At 41.6% G+C, this 17,516-nt stretch overlaps 1 pseudogene; it reads left to right on the top strand.

Moving 5' to 3' along the window:
* The first annotated feature begins 15,411 nt into the window (after nt 1-15,411).
* Nucleotides 15,412-15,512, top strand: LOC117046145 (annotated as a pseudogene).
* The last annotated feature ends 2,004 nt before the right edge of the window (nt 15,513-17,516 follow it).

Genomic DNA, 17,516 nt, shown 5'->3' with positions numbered 1-17,516 from the left:
GTGTCTGGCCCTGTGGATGTATAAGAAAAGAGGACAATCTGAGGAGCGGTTCCGGTGAAAGATGGAGAAGGACATGGGACAGAGGGGGGATAGGGTGAACTATATTAAGTATAAAATATAAATGCTTTGTTATGGTAATCTGAAATCGGAGGGTTAAGACATTAAGTTTTATTTTAATTTTTAATAAGAAAAGGGATATTTTGAAACTTTTTGATTTTAGCAGCAGTTCAAGGGAAGAAGAATAGTTTAGATTTAATATAAGATTAATTTGTTAAGATCCAAAGAATTGTTATTAAGATTGTTGTTTAAGGTTTGAATTTTATTAAGTGAATAAAATTTTTAGAGAAAGGAAGTTATTAAAGTAGAATATGGATATAAAACCGAAGGAGAGAGGGTGGGGGAAGTCAACTGTCAAGATTTGGAACTAGGATATTTTCTTAAGTGTATAAACAAGAAGAATTGTATTTGTGTTTGTATTTGATTTATATATGTAGGTGTGGGTGTGGGTGTATGTTTGTTCTGAAAATACCAATAAATTCTTATTAAAAAAAAATATAGACATTGTAGCTCTCCGTCCTCTGCTTCTTTCCAACATTCATTGACTGCTAGATCTCCTCTCCTTTTGCAGCCCATTAGCTCTCAGCAGAAGGTCTCAAGCGCCACTGCATTCCATTTTCTAATTGCTTCAGCTTCACAAAGAGCTCAGATGCAACTATTGCTTGCTACTTAACCACAAAGCATATTTCCAATCAGAATAATCAACCAATACATCATCTATAGTTACTAACTATGGCTTGACGGATAATATGATATATTTTTGTCAACTATGAAGTGGTTGTTGTTGTTGTTGTTTTCCAATCAAACAGTATATAAATCAGCTGGATATCCCCAAAGACCTAATTTGACTCTAAATATCTCAGAATAAGCATGCATGAATTTGTTTTTGCTAACCATCATTCACTTATTTACTTTTTTCATGTATGGGTTGAGCCAATGACCTGGAATGAAAGAGTCTGTGTGCCCAAGTCATATTTAGATCTGTGTTTCTAGAACAGCACTACCTCCCATTTGCTGCATACACAAACTCTTTTGAAAGAGAGGGGACCTGCATGCACATTTTGTCATAGATTACAAGAGCCTGTCAAAGGATGGTGTAGAATAGGCATGTCCAACAGGTAGATCATGATCTACTGGTAGATCACTGGGTGTCTGTGGGAGATCACTGGTAGATCAGTGGCTCCCCCCAAAGAAGCTATAAAACTTTGGCTGCCCTAAAAAAAACTAAACATCTTTGCCCTCCACCCCTAAAATGACCCGACCCACCAAAAACAGGGCTTTCCTTCCTGACATAAGCTCAATGTCGCTTTCCTCCTCCCTAAAGAAGCTCAACAACTTGTACGTGAACCCCCAAAACAGGGCTTTCCTTCCTAAAGAAAAAGCTCAACAAATTTGACCTGAACCCCCCAAAAGGGGGTAGATCACTGCCAGTTTTAAACTCTATGAGTAGATCGCAGTCTCTTGGAAGTTGGCCACCCCTGGTGTAGAAGATTCACTTGACACACCCATTTAGTACCCCTTGGGGGAGTGATCTCTCCAAGTCTAATAATGTCCATAATGATATTTCCAAATCTAACAGCATTGGGTCTGGTGCTTCTTTAAAAATGACTCATTTTAAATGTGTATACATGTATTTATAAATTTGTGAGTTGAAGAGACATACCTTCATAAAGCTAAGGCTCGTTTGCTCACCAACATATTCAGTATTGCTCCAGCTAAAGGGAAAGTCAGGTGTCGGCAAGGTTTATCTTGCCTAGGCTGGTTTACTCCAGCAGAGATCCCTCCATGGGCCAGATCACTCACGCATGTGTGATTTCTGGCACCTGCGTTTGCACAGACACGATTTCTGGTGCCACAGAAGCAGGTCCCCACACCTTGCCAGTTTAGTGCAGCATGCGGTGACTTGCCAAGCAGGCGGCTCAGTTCGGAGGCAGCTCATGGTCCAGTTAAATGATCTCCATGTGGCCCCTGGGCCTTAGGTTGCTGACCCCTGGGGACAGTTGTCTAAAGCATATTTCATTCATGCATGTTATACTTATCCTCTAATTAACATATTGGCTAAAGATACAAACCAGGTAGCTGAAAGCATAAGGAGCCTAAAGAAAGGAAATTTCAAGAAACTAAAGGTTGCCAATTAGTTCCCTGATTTTTAAAACAAGCAAAATCTTTCTTGTCATACTGCTCCATTATAAATATTGTGTGTGTGTGTGAGCGCGTGCGCGCGTGCGTGCCCGGAGACGGTTGGAGGATGGATGGCAGCTAACAGATTGAGGTTGAATCCTGACAAGACGGAAGTACTGTTTTGGGGGGACAGGGGGCGGGCGGGTGTGGGGGACTCCCTGGTCCTGAAAGGGGTAACTGTGCCCCTGAAGGACCAGGTGTGCAGCCTGGGAGTCATTTTGGACTCACAGCTGTCCATGGAAGCGCAGGTTAATTCTTTGTCCAGGGCAGCTGTCTACCAGCTCCATCTGGTACGCAGGCTGAGACCCTACCTGCCCGCAGACTGTCTTGCCAGAGTGGTGCATGCTCTGGTTATCTCCCACTTAGACTACTGCAATGCGCTCTATGTAGGGCTTTGAAAGTGACCCGGAAACTGCAATTAATCCAGAATGCAGCAGCTAGACTGGTGACTGGAAGTGGCCGCCGGGACCACATAACACTGGTCCTGAGAGATCTACATTGGCTCCTAGTACGTTTCCGAGCACAATTCTAAGTTTTGGTGCTGACCTTTAAAGCCCTAAACGGCCTCGGTCTGTATACCTGAAGGAGTGTCTCCACCCCCATCGTTCAGCCCGGACACTGAGATCTGGTAGTTCCCTCACTGTGAGAAGCAAAGCTACAGGGAACCAGGCAGAGGGCCTTCTCAGTAGTGGCGCCCGCCCTGTGGAACACTCTCCCATCAGAGGTCAAAGAGATAAACAACTACCTGACATTTAGAAAATACCTGAAGGCAGCCCTGTTTAGGGAAGTTTTGTTGGAAGCTGCCCAGATTGGCTGGGGAGACCCGGCCAGGTGGGCGGGGTAATAATAATAATAATAATAATAATAATAATAATAATAATAATAATAATAATATTGTTGTTATTATTGTTGTTGTTGTTGTTGTTATTTGTGAGTGTGTGTGTGAGAGAGAGAGAGAGAGTGAAGGACTGAACTAAGATGGCCAAAATAGAGAAAATGCATCTCTGAAAAACAAATTTGAAAAGAATCTGCATATGCTAATTTATATTATAGTTGCCACATTTAGAAATACTATAATCAAAATAGGAATTGAAAACATCGCATCCTAATGGGGAAGATTGTGGTGAGGACGCCTGGGGCCATGCTCAGTGTTCTCCTCAGGTGCTAACTGTTGGTGAACAACTTCACATCCCTATCAATATATCTCCTTGTGTTTTTTTATGATTGACCTTGCCTTGGACCAGACATATGACCACCCTGGTTTTAACTGGGGCAGATATAATATGCTTAGGAACTAAACAGGTTGCAAATATGCCAAGGAAATGCCCATCATGTTGTGTGCTACATAAGTGAATGCATTCATCCAGAATAGAGATAATTGAACTAGTTTATTTGCTTGCTTAAAATTGCATCAGTAAATTACAGAATTACACTAATGGGTATAAGGCTAAACTAATTTAAATCCATTTGCAGTGATTAACTGGTAAATATTTCCTAATAAAGGAAACCCTATGCACCCTATTATCTACCAGCCAAACCATTGTGGACCATGCCTTATTCCTCACTATTATCATTTAAGCCATACTGTTTGGATAAGAAAGTGATTTAGAGGGCAATTCCACTAGTATTTGATCCTATGCCACATTCATTAATTTTAGTGGGACTTATTTGGAAGAGGGGGTTGATGAATAGCTCCCCTAGGCAGCATGTTTAGCATTTGTGAAATAGTCAACAATTTAGGCATCCTTTTTTATTGTTTATCTACAAAATATCAACAACTGCAAAAATATCTGAGATATGTTACTAAAATTGTATGTTCAAAATAAATCTCTCTAAACTTCTCTAATGGTCAACTAAATCATAATTCATGCAGAGATTTCCCATATGAATTGCACTGGAGTAGGAAAACTGTCCACTATCAGCTGATGGCATTTGGTTACTGTTAATAGATTAGTAACAGTTCAAAACATGTTCTAAATGTATCAGATTATAACCTACTCAACATTTGCCCAAGACAAATACACGGTCTGTATTTCCAGAGGGGACATGCATGCCCCTATCCCATGCCCCAACTCAGGAATTTTTGCTCGTGAAGGGAGGGAATGGAGAAGTCACTGGTAAACTTTTCACCAATTGGAAAGCAGATTGAGTCTGGCTTATTAGCCAGGTCCTCACTCTAAATCCTCCACCTTTTTGTCTCCCCTCACTCCCTATAAGTATTGTGGGCTTTTGACAATTGCTAGTCTCCCAAGGTTGAGAAGCAATTTGGGCAGCACCGGGGGAGAGATAGAGAGACTCCTTGTTTTGTATCTTTCTCTCTCTTTATGCCTACTCCACACAGCTAGCACTAACTAGACTGCCATTTGGGAATGGTGTGACATGCTTGTCATGCTGGCATGAAGTCGCACAGGTAAGGAAGTGGGGGAGAAAAACAGTAGGTTTAACAAGGCATATATATGTTATGTTCATGTTTAATGGGGGTGGTTTTGTGTATTGGGGTGGGGGTTGTGTTATGTTGTAAATAAAATTCCAATAAAAAGTATAATAATAATAATAATAATAATAATAATAATAATAATAATAATAATAATGTTGGCCACAAGCCCAGAAAGCTGTCTGTGGACAAACACCAGTTCCCTCAGACTGCAGCAATGTGAGCGCCATACTCCATAGTCAAGTTTGACTGGACTTAACTGTCCAGGGCGTCCTTATGCATGATGGGACTTGGGTGTGCCCTTTAGAACTGACACGACAGTGACACGTGCACTTTGGTGAACACTGAACAATGAAGAACAATGAAGTATTTGTGCAATACTAAAGTTTACAAAACGTTTTCTCAGAAGTAAGTCCTACTTTGTTCGGTGAAGCTCACCCAGTAATTTGCTCAGTGATGTAACCTGAGGATCAGGGTCAGGGGAAGCCTCTTGGCCACCTGGGGCGGTAAACGACGCACAGAGGCACCCCTTGGGGGCGGGGCATCCAGTGCAGAAATGCCGTGCATGTGCAGTCCATTCGGGGCGGCGCTGCTGCTCCTGCGATGACCAAGCGAGCCGCCGAGTGAGTGGCGGGTCGTGTGGCTGCCCCGTCCATGCTGCTTTACTGACAGACGGGGCAGCCCCACGAGCCGCCGCTCAGTCGGCAGCTCGCTCGGTCGCCGCAGGAGTAGCAGTGCTGACTTGGATGGACTATGCATGCCTGGAATTTCCTGGCATGCACAGTGCATCCGGGCTGGCGCTGCTGCTCCTGCGGCAACCGAGCAAGCCGCCGACCGAGCGGCGGCTCGTGGGGCTGCCCTGTCCATCAGTAAAGCAGCACGGACGGGGTTCCGGGTGGCAGGGCTCGGCTTGGGGAATGGCGGGAGGGGCTGCCAAGTGTCATCCCCCTCCCCTGGAACACGGGGCGCCCTGCCCACATCGCCCCTCCCTTGCTACGCCACTGCTGAGGATGGGTTTAATAAAAGATATAATCTGGTCCTAAACTTTATACATCCTTCAGTGGTTCTCATATGGCAAGAGCATCCATTATTTATCTGGCATATGTCTCTGTTGCTAGGCAACAAGCAAAGTCATACCACAAAGCATCTCCCACTACTATGCGCTTGCATTTCATGAGTCTCTTGAAACTTTGTTCTCTCAGTTATTGAGTGACCTTTTTCGGTTACAAATTGGTTTGAATTCATAACCTAGATTTATGCCAACGAACATGAACTGTCTTTACAAACACTGGCTTCGATTTGTGGCTGCTGTAAATTGATGCTGTTTCATACAGTTTAATGGAGCTATGCAGATTTACAGCAGCTGGAAATATCTCCCATTATATAGTAGCCTTTCTGATAACAGGGACTTTCATATATCGACTATAAATTCTAAACCACTTAGAGAGAACCAGAAAGAGAGCTGGTCAAGAAACTGCAAGTAAAGGCATTTTGTAGTAGAAATACAGTTTTCATTGAAATCAAAATTTCCTCACAATAAGAAGTCTACATAGCCAAGTTTTTCTGGTGGGGGTGGAAGGAGTTAAGAGACCAGTTCTATGCAGCATTACACATGTCTGATGTCCTGAATGCTTAAAATATTTTTGAAGATGACAAAATACACACAACATCCCTAAGAAGGAAAATAGGAAGGAAACTGCAGTTTGGTGTAAAATTAAGCTATGATGCCCACCGTGTTTGGATAAAAACACTTCCTTGAGTTTTTGGCACATTTCATGGTAGACAGAGATGGGATACCAAATAGGATATGAAGGGCTGTGAAAGAATTTTGACTAACTGGGCTCAAGCACCTTTAATCTTCTGTGCACACAGTCTCTGTGTGAATTGGAATGTATGCAAATAATGCCTATGAATCTGAACCCCACTCATTAAAGGGTGGTTATATGGTGTGTAGCTCTCTACAAACATAAGTCTCATTACAGGATAATGCACAGGTGAGTGAGGTGCACTAGTTCTGGTGAATTTGCTGCTTCGTTCAGACTATAGTTGTATGTTTGTAACTATATTGACTCCCATTGTTCTATTGGGCATAGCCACAACTAAAGCTCAATTCCGATGTTATTCCAAAACCTGACAAATGCCCATGCACTTCCACCTCTTCTCTTCCTGTCTCTTGTGTACCTTTAGGGTAAACTGAACTGAGAAAGTGAGACTTTAACACTAACTACACTAGGATATAAAACAAGGGTCAAATGATTGTTTGATACATGACAGTTTATGGCCTAGGGCTGTAATAAAGACATAGGCATGTATAGCTGAGTTGAATAAGGGCCACTTTTAAAAACTTTAAACCTGTAGAGGTAGGAACTGACTATAAATCAGGAACTGCAGGAACTGACTATAAATCAAATCCCACAGCTTTAAGAGTGACCTATCCTCTGCCAGTTCAAAGGCAAACCAGTTTGCTTACTCCCTACCCCAGCAACAACCTGAAGGTAAGCAGGGAAGCCTTTCTGCATTGCTACCACCCAAGGGTTCCCAAAACTCCTGGTAGATGAGGCAAATTGACCTCAGAGGCAATCCATGTATTGCTCCTGGGTCCTGCCAAATTGACCAGGTTAATCTATCTGAGAAACAGAACACTCTGACGACCAGATTAATTTATCAGTGAACCAACAATTAGGAGCCAGATCAACCTATTGGACAGAATAGCTGTGTACAGTGGTGCCCCGCTAGACGAAAATAATTCGTTCTGCGAAAATTTTCGTCTAGCGGGTTTTTCGTCTTGCGGAGCGGCAATGACAGCCGTGCTCTGCAAAACGAAAAAAAAGACGAAAATTTTTCGTCTTGCGAGGCAGCCCCATAGACTTTTTCGTCTAGCGGGGCAGCCTTCCACTAGACGAATGCCTTTGTCTAGCGAGTTTTTCGTCTAGCGAGGCATTCATCTAGCGGGGCACCACTGTATTAAGAAAGTGCACCTAATGGTCTCCTATCGCATGGAATAAGCAACAAACACTAGTCATATAGCAATAAAGGGAGGGAGAGTGGCAGCCAAGGAAGAGAGTGAGGAAAAGGCAGGGTAGGTTTAAAATGGCTCCATTGCCTCATTTCAGCATGCTGACATTTATGCGACAGCAATCAAAATGGCAGCAGCTCCCCAAAATGTGATAGAATTGTATTTATGTATGCCACAACAGCAGCCAGAATTTTGATAGCTAAAAACTGGAAGACAGAGGAATTACCAACGATTGACGAATGGCAGATGAAAATGATGGATCATATGGAACTTGCTGAGATGACCGGGAAAGCCCCTTCCGCCCATAGAAGGGGGGGGGGGGGTTGCAGGCATCACGAGCCCTTCACGGCGTACTGGAGTCGGATATAGTCGGTTAGTTCCAATGCCTAAGCCAATACTGCTCAACTACCGGAACTAATAAAGTTGTGGCCTTTTCATGCCCATTAACCTTAATTGTTGGATCCTGTGTCTTTATTTCACCACGGGAGGGGTCGGGATATTGACATGCGAAGCCCCTTCCGCCCATAGAAAGGAGGGGGGTTGCAGGCACCACAAGCCCTTCACGTGCACAGGGGATGGCTCCATCCCCTGACGCCATTGGCTGAGCCCTGGGCGTGGCGCCTGGCTGGCCAACCAGCCTGTGTGGCCAACAGGCGTGGCTTGCTGCATTTAAACAAGTGTGCGGCCAGGGCTCAGCCTCTTGCTTCCTGCTCCCAGCTGACATGTTTTCCCCGCCCACCCTCCCTAATAATAATAATAATAATAATAATAATAATAATAATAATTTATTATTTGTACCCCGCCCATCTGGTTGGGTCTCTCCAGCCACTCTGGGTGGCTTCCAGCAAATATTAAAATACAATACAAAATCACAGATTAAAAACTTCCCTAAACAGGGCTCCCTTTAGGCAGCGTTTCTTCCTGACCTTGCTATAGACCACGGTTGGTCACAGTTGAGGGGCCTGGTAGGAATTTTCCCACTTGGCAAATTGGCTTTGGCCTAGTGGTTTTCACCTACCTCGTAGCAATTCATCACAACTTTGGTCTTGGCGGTTAGGCATTGGATTATCTCGGGAAGGCTGAAGGTGGGGGGGGGGAGGTTGGGCCATCACCTCCCCCAAATGCCGAAGGGTACTTCGTTAAATGAGTCTGGGGGCATGTCCCTGTCCGAAGCCGTGGTAGGTGAGGGCCAAAGGCAAGCCCCATATCAGTGACCACAGGGTGAGTCCCTAGCTGATGTGCAGCAGCAGGGCTCTCCCATCGGTGGTTAACCCTTCCCAGACTGCCAGCATGACGTACTGGAGTCAGATATAGTCGGTTAGTTCCAATGCCTAAGCCAATACCTCTCAACATCCGTAACCAATAAAGTTGTGGCCTTTTCATGCCCATTAACCTTACTTGTTGGATCCTGTGTCTTTATTTCACCACGGGAGGGGTTGGGATATTGACATGCAAGCCTCGTGACCAGAGGTATGATGCGGTGGGAGAAGAATGGAAGAAATTTAAATTGTATTTAAAAAAATTATAGTAAGATTGAAATTTAGATGTAACTTGGAAGATAAATTAGACTGCAGATTTAGAATTATGTTAAGTGTTAAGGAATTTGGAGATAATGAATTAAGATAATAGTTTTAAAAAATTGATAGGATTTTTTGTAAAATAAGGTTTATACAATGTAAAGAAATTACTAAAGATGAGAGACAATTAATGCAGGAAGGGTGAGGAAGTCAATCCACAATGTTAAGGAAAGAGACAGTTTAAATGAATATTTTTTTGTTTTTTATTGTAGATTGTAATAGTTGTATTGTTGTGTGTATTTGTTTGTTGTATGTATTTTGTTGATGTTTTGAAAAAGTTAATAAATATATTTTAAAAAAACAAAAACAAAATGGCAGCAGCTGCTTCGGTACCAGCTGCAAACTCACTTCACTGCCCAAAGCAAGCTTGGGCCACAGAATGGGGATTTTCAGTTCAGATGTAATGGGGAAATATGGTTTAACATACCTGGAAATATTGCATGACAGCATGTGAGAGATGTGAGACCACATGGTCACAATGCTCATTCCTGCTCCAGTCAACCTTAGTCTGAGATTCACTGAATACAGTGAACTTACTTCTGGACAAAACATGCAAAGGAACATGTTATAAATATTACTGGATCATATTCATTAAATTTAGGCTGAAGGCTTACCTATTTAACAAATTATATTAGACAACAGATATACTTTATCTTGAGAAGAGTTTGCAGAATATGTGAAGAAAGAAATGCAATGGGGTAGAAGAGCGAAGGAGATTCTACACATTTCTGTTTTGTTGTAGAATTATAATTCAGCATCTGTGAAATCTCATATGGCAATCTCATTGGCTACTATCTTTATTGTATTCCAGCATAATATGTACATATGGGATATTTCAACTGACAGGGACAGACTCAATATTGCTATAACTGCTGCTATTAATAAGTCACCCAGAACAGAATGTCCCCCCAAAGTGTAAGAGAATACTGAGCAGTCAACATATTTGCATAGGACAAACATGTGGTGTATTGAAAGATAATAAGAACATCACTGACAAGGTTGTGTTATAGGGTGATGTTGATTAATATGCAGCCTTGAGCTAATGAAATAACATGTTGCACGCAATGTTCAACAGAGGTGTCATTTTTTATTTCTAGTAAGGCAAATTATATTAGCTTTTATAAACAAAACAGGAACTGTGCAAATGCACCAAGGATACAATCCTAAACACTTTCACTAGCAGACTGAATTGAATTAGCATTACTTATAAGAAAATAGGCTTAGTGTTGGGCTGCAGAAATGTTTTAATTGATCCTAGCCTACTTTATCTGATATCAGAGTCAAGCAAATAACTATGAAGGTAGCATTTTAATCCTTCCACACAAGAACAACAAAAACTCCTTAGAAAATCCAGATAACATAATTAATTGTGCTTACCGATGAGGTTTGCAGAATACTTGTTAATGTTGCAAATGTGTCTTTATAATGGAAAGTACAGTATTTGTGAATACTGCATGTTCAACTGCCATGAAACATAATTTGTTATCAAATGGCAGGCTCAAACAAGAGAAGAGCACATGATGCATTAGTCTTGGATTTACAGCTTGTCCTTCAAATTTCTAGATACATAACCATAAGACCATCTCTTCCCATTAGTTTCTTCATGGTCTCCAAGATGATGTTCGTAAGAACTGGGTCCACTGCATAAACATCCTGATTCTTTTTAGTGCAATGAATTGAGGGGATAAAATGGATAATGATGGTTCTAATCCATTTCTCTATCCAGAAGCAGTCTCAGCCCCTTCAAACTGCACTGAAACATAGGCCAAACTAGTTGTTGCTCAGTCGTTCAGTCGTGTCTGACTCTTCGTGACCCCATGGACCAGAGCACGCCTATCTTTCACTGCCTCCCGCAATTTGGCCAGTCACTTCGAGAACACTGTCCAACCATTTCGTCCTCGGTCACCCCCTTCTCCTTGTGCCCTCCATCTTCCCTCAATAGGATTGAGATTGCAGCAGTCTGATTGGTCCGCAGGAGCCACCCAATCCAGCTCCAGGTATATAAAACGTTTTGGGGGAACTGCATTCCTCACTACTATGAGCTGAATAAAGAGCATGAAATTCACACTTGACTCCGAGTATATTTCAATATGCTTACTCAGAAGTAAGTCCTATTAAGGTCAGTGGGGCTTATTCATAGATAAATGAGCATAGGGTTATAGCCTAAAGCTGTTATTTGCACAATCGGGCATTTTCTCCCCATGCAATTTACATTCCTAGCAACTGCAAATGTTCAGTACATTTGCATAAAATAAATGTGGTTTATTGCATGATAATCAGATTGTCACTGACAAGGTTGTGCTGTTGGGTGGTGCTGATTAATGTGCAATATATAGCTAATGAAATAGGTATTGTATGTGATGTTCGTAGACATAGAATGTCATTTGTTTCTCTCTTTTACAATCTGGAACACATTTACTAGAACACTGAATTCAAGTGGTCTTATTGGTGCCCATTATGCATTTACTTTCATTGCAGATAGTAGCTTCAGGGAACAATCTTCATCATCAGGACACAGCAGGGGAGTAAAGAGCTGAATTCCCCCACCTTCCATTTCTGTTCCATTAATCAACTAATGAAATTTTATTTCATTTTTTAAAATAAACCCTCTGCACATTAGATGCAAGGGCATGTTTAGGGTTTTTCCAGTCTGTCACTCTTTTCAAGTGGGGTTCAATCAGATACCATCAAAATCATCTTGCACAATTACACTTAGTTGGGAGGAGGGAGGTCTAAAATAACAAACCCATTTCCCCCAAAGACTGGACTTTTTGTGATAAGGAAAGTGATGTGAAAATGCACTGGAAACTGTGGGAGAACACTTGCTTGATGCAATGTTGTCTTACCTTCCCACAAACAAATCAGAATGAGTGCACACGAGATAGCCAGCATCCTAACCTCCCTGCAAACAAATCAGGGTGAACGCACAAGAAACAGGTTTCCTGGAAGTTTTTCTTTTCCCCGGAAGTGTTGTTAATGTCACATCTAGTTTGGCCGTGTGATCCAAATCAGTTAACCCTTATTCCATCTGCACTTCTGATCCTTATTTATCCTCCTACATTTTCACTTCATCTCTAATTGTCAAAGGGTTTCTGCTACGTGCTGTCATAGATTTTAGTAATCCATATCCTTTTTCCCTCTGTTGTTGTTTTTTAAAGCAAAATCTCCTGAAGCTGCTACCGTGTTTCCCTGTAGCAGGATTTCTAAGTGTTTGCGTGAAATTAGCCATACCCCGAAAATATGCCGTAGTGATAGGCGTGGCTATGCAGCGTACTGACACAGAGCAGTTAAGAAGACGGGCAGCAACTGACATAATAAAAATAAGACTGTGGCGATCACACAGGCTCCCCAGATGTTTCACCATCTATTGATCCCTGTGCCACCACTTTATTTCTCACTGCCACCAACCAGGCCCTACCTGGTAAAATACTGAGTCCAGTCAGGGTTCAATTGTAACATAAAACTTCTGTTTATTTATTGTAGTTTAACAAGCATGTGGTTTCATAAACAATCTCAGTCAATTACAATCATGGGGTGCCTATCCAGATCTATAACTTCCTCTCCCTGCTCTTACTCCCTAAACCACCTCTTCGTTTTTTTAGCTCCTGACTGTTCCTGACTCATCTTATTCTGCTACACTAACTCAACCTACCCACAGACTCTCTCCCAATTCACTCCCACTCCAACCAACCACCCAACCTGCCAACGAACTCCTCTCGCCTCTCCCAGAGCTGGTTTTATAGTCCCTCTGACTCCACCCCCCGGGTTCTGATTGGGTAACCTGTTTAACTATTTCACCTCCAGTGCTCTCATATGTTAATGTCACAAAGACATCCCCTGAAAATAAGCCATAGTGTGTCTTCTTGAGGAAAAATAAATATAAGACAGTGTCTTATTTTCAGGGAAACATGGTATTTGTCCTATGGGGAAAGCATATCAATAGTTATTTGATGCACAGCAGCAGATAGTATTGGTGGGTAGCGGTGACCTCCTGACGGCTGTTTCACTGCTGCGTACTGGGAGGGATGGAGTGAGCAAAGGCAGTGGGGAGATTGGCACAGTGCAAGGACAAAAGTGGAGCCAATCCAGCATTCCTGGTGGTGTGTTTGCACTATGCTGACCTTCCCACTACCTTTCCTCTCCCGCTCTGTCTCCCAGTAAGAAGCAGCAATAAACCAACTTATGATACATGTCTGCTCTTGTCTATGGGGAAATGAAGGGCAAGATTCACATAATGAACCCAATCAGCAGAAGCCCTGTGCAAGGACTGTCACTTGCACAACAGGGCTTTTCCCTCTCTCCTCCCACCATGCATGCTACCCCCCCCTCCCAATTAGCTGGGGAGGCAGTGTCAGGAGAACCTACAGAACAGCATGCGGGGAAGAAGAGAGGGAAGCATCATTCTATCTGTCAGACAGAAATACTGGCCCTGATGGAATGATCATCTCAGTGTGATGAATTTCTCCCTAGATTGGGGAAATGACATGGAAGAAAAGGGCTAATCTCCATCTTCCACTGCTATGGATCACACTTGTTGATGTGGCTTATTGATATCTCGCATCACAGCTTGTTTGACCCAAAGCCCCAGTCCTGGCTGCTATATTCACAATTATGGTTGAGTTACACCTCTTTTTTCTTTCTTTTGCTGGAGGCTATGCAGTTGAATGCTCAAGCCACATTTGATTTAAACAGGTAAATTATGTTGGAACTATTGATCTTTTTTCTCAGAAGGCAGAGAGTTCAACCCTTACACCAAATAACATTTATTCCCAAAGGTAATCACATTATTGCCAATGGAAGCAGTCCCGTGAACAAGTGCTAGAAAGAACTGCAGAATTGGCCTGTAAGTAATTCATGAGCTGTGTGTTTTAACCTTCACTCCTCAGTTAAAGCATTTATGAGTCATGACTCACACTTCTTAATACAATATCAGGACATTTTCAAGTGTAGTCATGAATTACACTAATTTGCTTTCACCTCCATGGCCTGAAGTTATCAGACCTTTTCAGTTGTACATGGAGCATTTTGTCAGCATCACTTTAGAACATCATTTATGTAAACATGTGCTTAAAAGCCTTTCTGTTTAATTATGCGATGCTATGTCTGACAGATTACAAGTGAACAATAGCTCTCTTATAGTCTGAGGTTTCCTTATGACTATTTTTTGTATGGGTCAATGGCAATGTTCACTCATATTATTTGTCTAAGCCCACAGCAATGGATAAGAAAGTTTTGTGGTTCCTTAGGAACTTTACCTAAAGAAAAATCCAGATTTGGAACAGTCTGTTCAGCTGAGAACTAGGTCAGAGTCCATATGCTATATTGACAAGGTTGTATAAAAAGACCATTACCCTCACAAAAGAAAAAAGAAAAAGGCAAATCGGGTTAAAATGGGAACATAACAAAATGCCTTCTACTGAGTCAGACCTCTGGTCCATTGAGCTTAGAACTAGTTGGCCATACCCCCTAGGGGATGGTGGGTTACCTAGTGCTAAAAGGCAAGGGGCAGAGGAGGCACTGGTATCAGCTGGCATCACAAGATCAAGTTAATAAATGTTGTTGAATTAAACTAAATAATTTTGAACAAATGTGCAATTAATGGTTACTGTTTTGAATTTTATTGTGTTAACTCGAGTTGGTTGTGCAAACTACTATTGTGAATAAGGATTTTTTTTTTTTGGTAGGGTAGTGTAGGAGGCACCAGGGAGCCACATGGGTGGTGGCCTAAAATGGTTTGGGAACCACTGCTGTAACTCATTTTTCACCCTGGCTAGCCATGGTACTTCTGGTTTTGGATAGGTGTCTTTTCCCCAGCCCTTCCTGGAGATCCAGGAATTGAACTTGGGAAATTCTTCATGCAAATAATTAACTCTACTGACGTGCTAAGGCAGCAGGGACAAGTATCTCACTAGCTCTTGGGTACTTGCAACACCTTACTCAATTATTTCTACTACTAATATTATTAATATTAGTTATTAAATTCATATTATCATCTTTCATCCTCAGATCTCAGGGTGGTTCACAACATATATTTTTTCACCAGACATTTGGAAATTTGTTGAAAGATCTTCTCTGCTGCTTCTGTCTAGTTTGAAATTTATTGAACAGTACTGTTTTAATTGAACTTAATTTAATAATGGGTACTTACCGCTTCTTGGCCTTTTGGCTAAGATCAAGTGTAGTATCTGTTCTTATCAGTTTAACTTAATTTAATACTTTTTATTTTGGGTTTTCTAGGTAAATCTCATTGTAGATTTTTTTTTTTTTTTTTAGGCAGCCAAGAAATATTTTTTTAAAAAACAAACAAACTTTTTTTAATTTATTTTTTTCTTTTTTTAAAAAAAAATGGTGGTGCTGCATACAAAAGCACTATTTTCCATACCAAACATTTCCTAAATGGCTGGTTTTGTAGCAGCCACTATAAATATGACCAGGAAAATTGGGGAGGCATGGTGCACAGCCACTTGGGTCCTGGAAATCAGTTCGAGTACAGCCTGTCAGCATGGGAGCAAGCAAGTCAACATTCCTATGCACATTTACTGGCGAGTAAGACCCACTGAATTTAGTGGATTTACTTCTGAATCAACATGCATTTTATTGGGTGGCATGTTGAGTTCAAGGTTGTTTCAGAACAATTTTGAGAGGTGACTTTAAAGCATCTGTGTAGGTTCCTGGGAACAGTTTATTTTTAGTGACCATTTGTAGTTCCTTAGTGCTATGATTTTGTCCTTGCTGCTAATATATATATATATATATTCAATTAATTCCACATAGCTTTGTTCTATAAAATGGTTCGCATCCTAATAAATGCGTTTGAAACACATTGTCCTAGGAGAAGAGGAGTCAATGTGGAAATGATATTGTCACGCATCAGGATATTTGAATTGTGTATGTGAAAGTCTGAGACAACTGGTTTTTTGTCCTCCAGAAAGCAGATGAGTTATTAGGAACAGAAGAATATAAGAGGAGCCTTCTGGATCAGGTCATTGCCCATCTAGCCCAGAATCCTATTGTCACAATGGCCACCCAGAGCTCTCAGTCATACATGTTCATAGCACATTTAACCCACCCATGTCTACCCCTCTCACAGAGACATGGAATTGGAGAGTTGGAGGGTATCCTGAGGGTCAATGCCAGAATCTGAACCATAGCTGTCAACCTTCCTTTTTCTTGCATTGGGAAACAGCCATAGCTGTCAACCTTCCCTTTTTTGCAGTGGGAAACGGTGCTGGAATAAGGGAATTTCCCACAAAAAATGGGAAAGTTGACAGCTATGATCTGAACATATGGTCCCCCATCCAATTTGAAACCATACCGGACCCTGCATAACTTTGCACATATGCTAGCAGTTTTATTACTGCACCATTATGAACCCACCATGTCCAAAAGATACAGCTCACAATTCATCACAGAGTTTGACGCACTTTAGCATAAAATTGGTTTCAGTAAACTTAGTCTAACTTTAGTAGGATTGTAGCCACAGTGTGAAACTGCCCTAGATAATCTTTCAGGATGGTGCATTGTTGAGAATTTAGATACAGATGGTTTCCTGTAAGTGAACATGTAAAGGGTCTTTCACATGTACAGCTTCAATAGCCATTTATTGTAAGTGCCAACAATTGAGTATGACATATAAGTGAGTGACCCAATGGAAGACACAGCATTTGAAGCATGTGGACTGTTGACAGGGGAGGTAATAAAAACAGAGAAGGATGTTCATCTTTTATTTCCTGGTATCCATCTATCAGTCCTTTGGAGTCAAAGGCTTTTTCTCTCTCTTGGAGCCTGTGCCTGAGGAGATTCTTAAGAGGCAAGGTGATTTAAGAAGAAGAGTTTAGAAAAGGGTTTTTATGTGGTCCCTGCATTGAAGAAATATAAAAGTTCCCCAGTTACTTTGAAGGGGGGGACTTTAAAGATAGAAAATGCCATTCCTATAATAAGCAGTCAGTTGAATCTTGGTAGGGAAATTAGTTTTATTATCAAGTAGAATTTAGATATTATCACAGAAGATTCTGCATAACATAGAAAGGACAGAAGAATTGGCTTTGTGCGTACAGCACCATAATACTGTACCACCACTGTCAGTATGCTGCAGGCATTACATTTGACCTGTGTATATTGAAGTTTTTGCCACTAAAGTAACTTTCAAGATATTACAAACCATTCTGTCTGGCTTGCAGACACAGACTGTAGAAATACGTTTTTCCAAGTGGTTATGACAGCAGTGAACCAGCCTCATTGAAAATAAAGA

This window comes from Lacerta agilis, chromosome 4 (genome assembly GCF_009819535.1).
Source record: "Lacerta agilis isolate rLacAgi1 chromosome 4, rLacAgi1.pri, whole genome shotgun sequence".
NCBI lineage: Eukaryota > Metazoa > Chordata > Lepidosauria > Squamata > Lacertidae > Lacerta > Lacerta agilis.
This window is presented reverse-complemented; position numbering and strand designations above follow the sequence as displayed.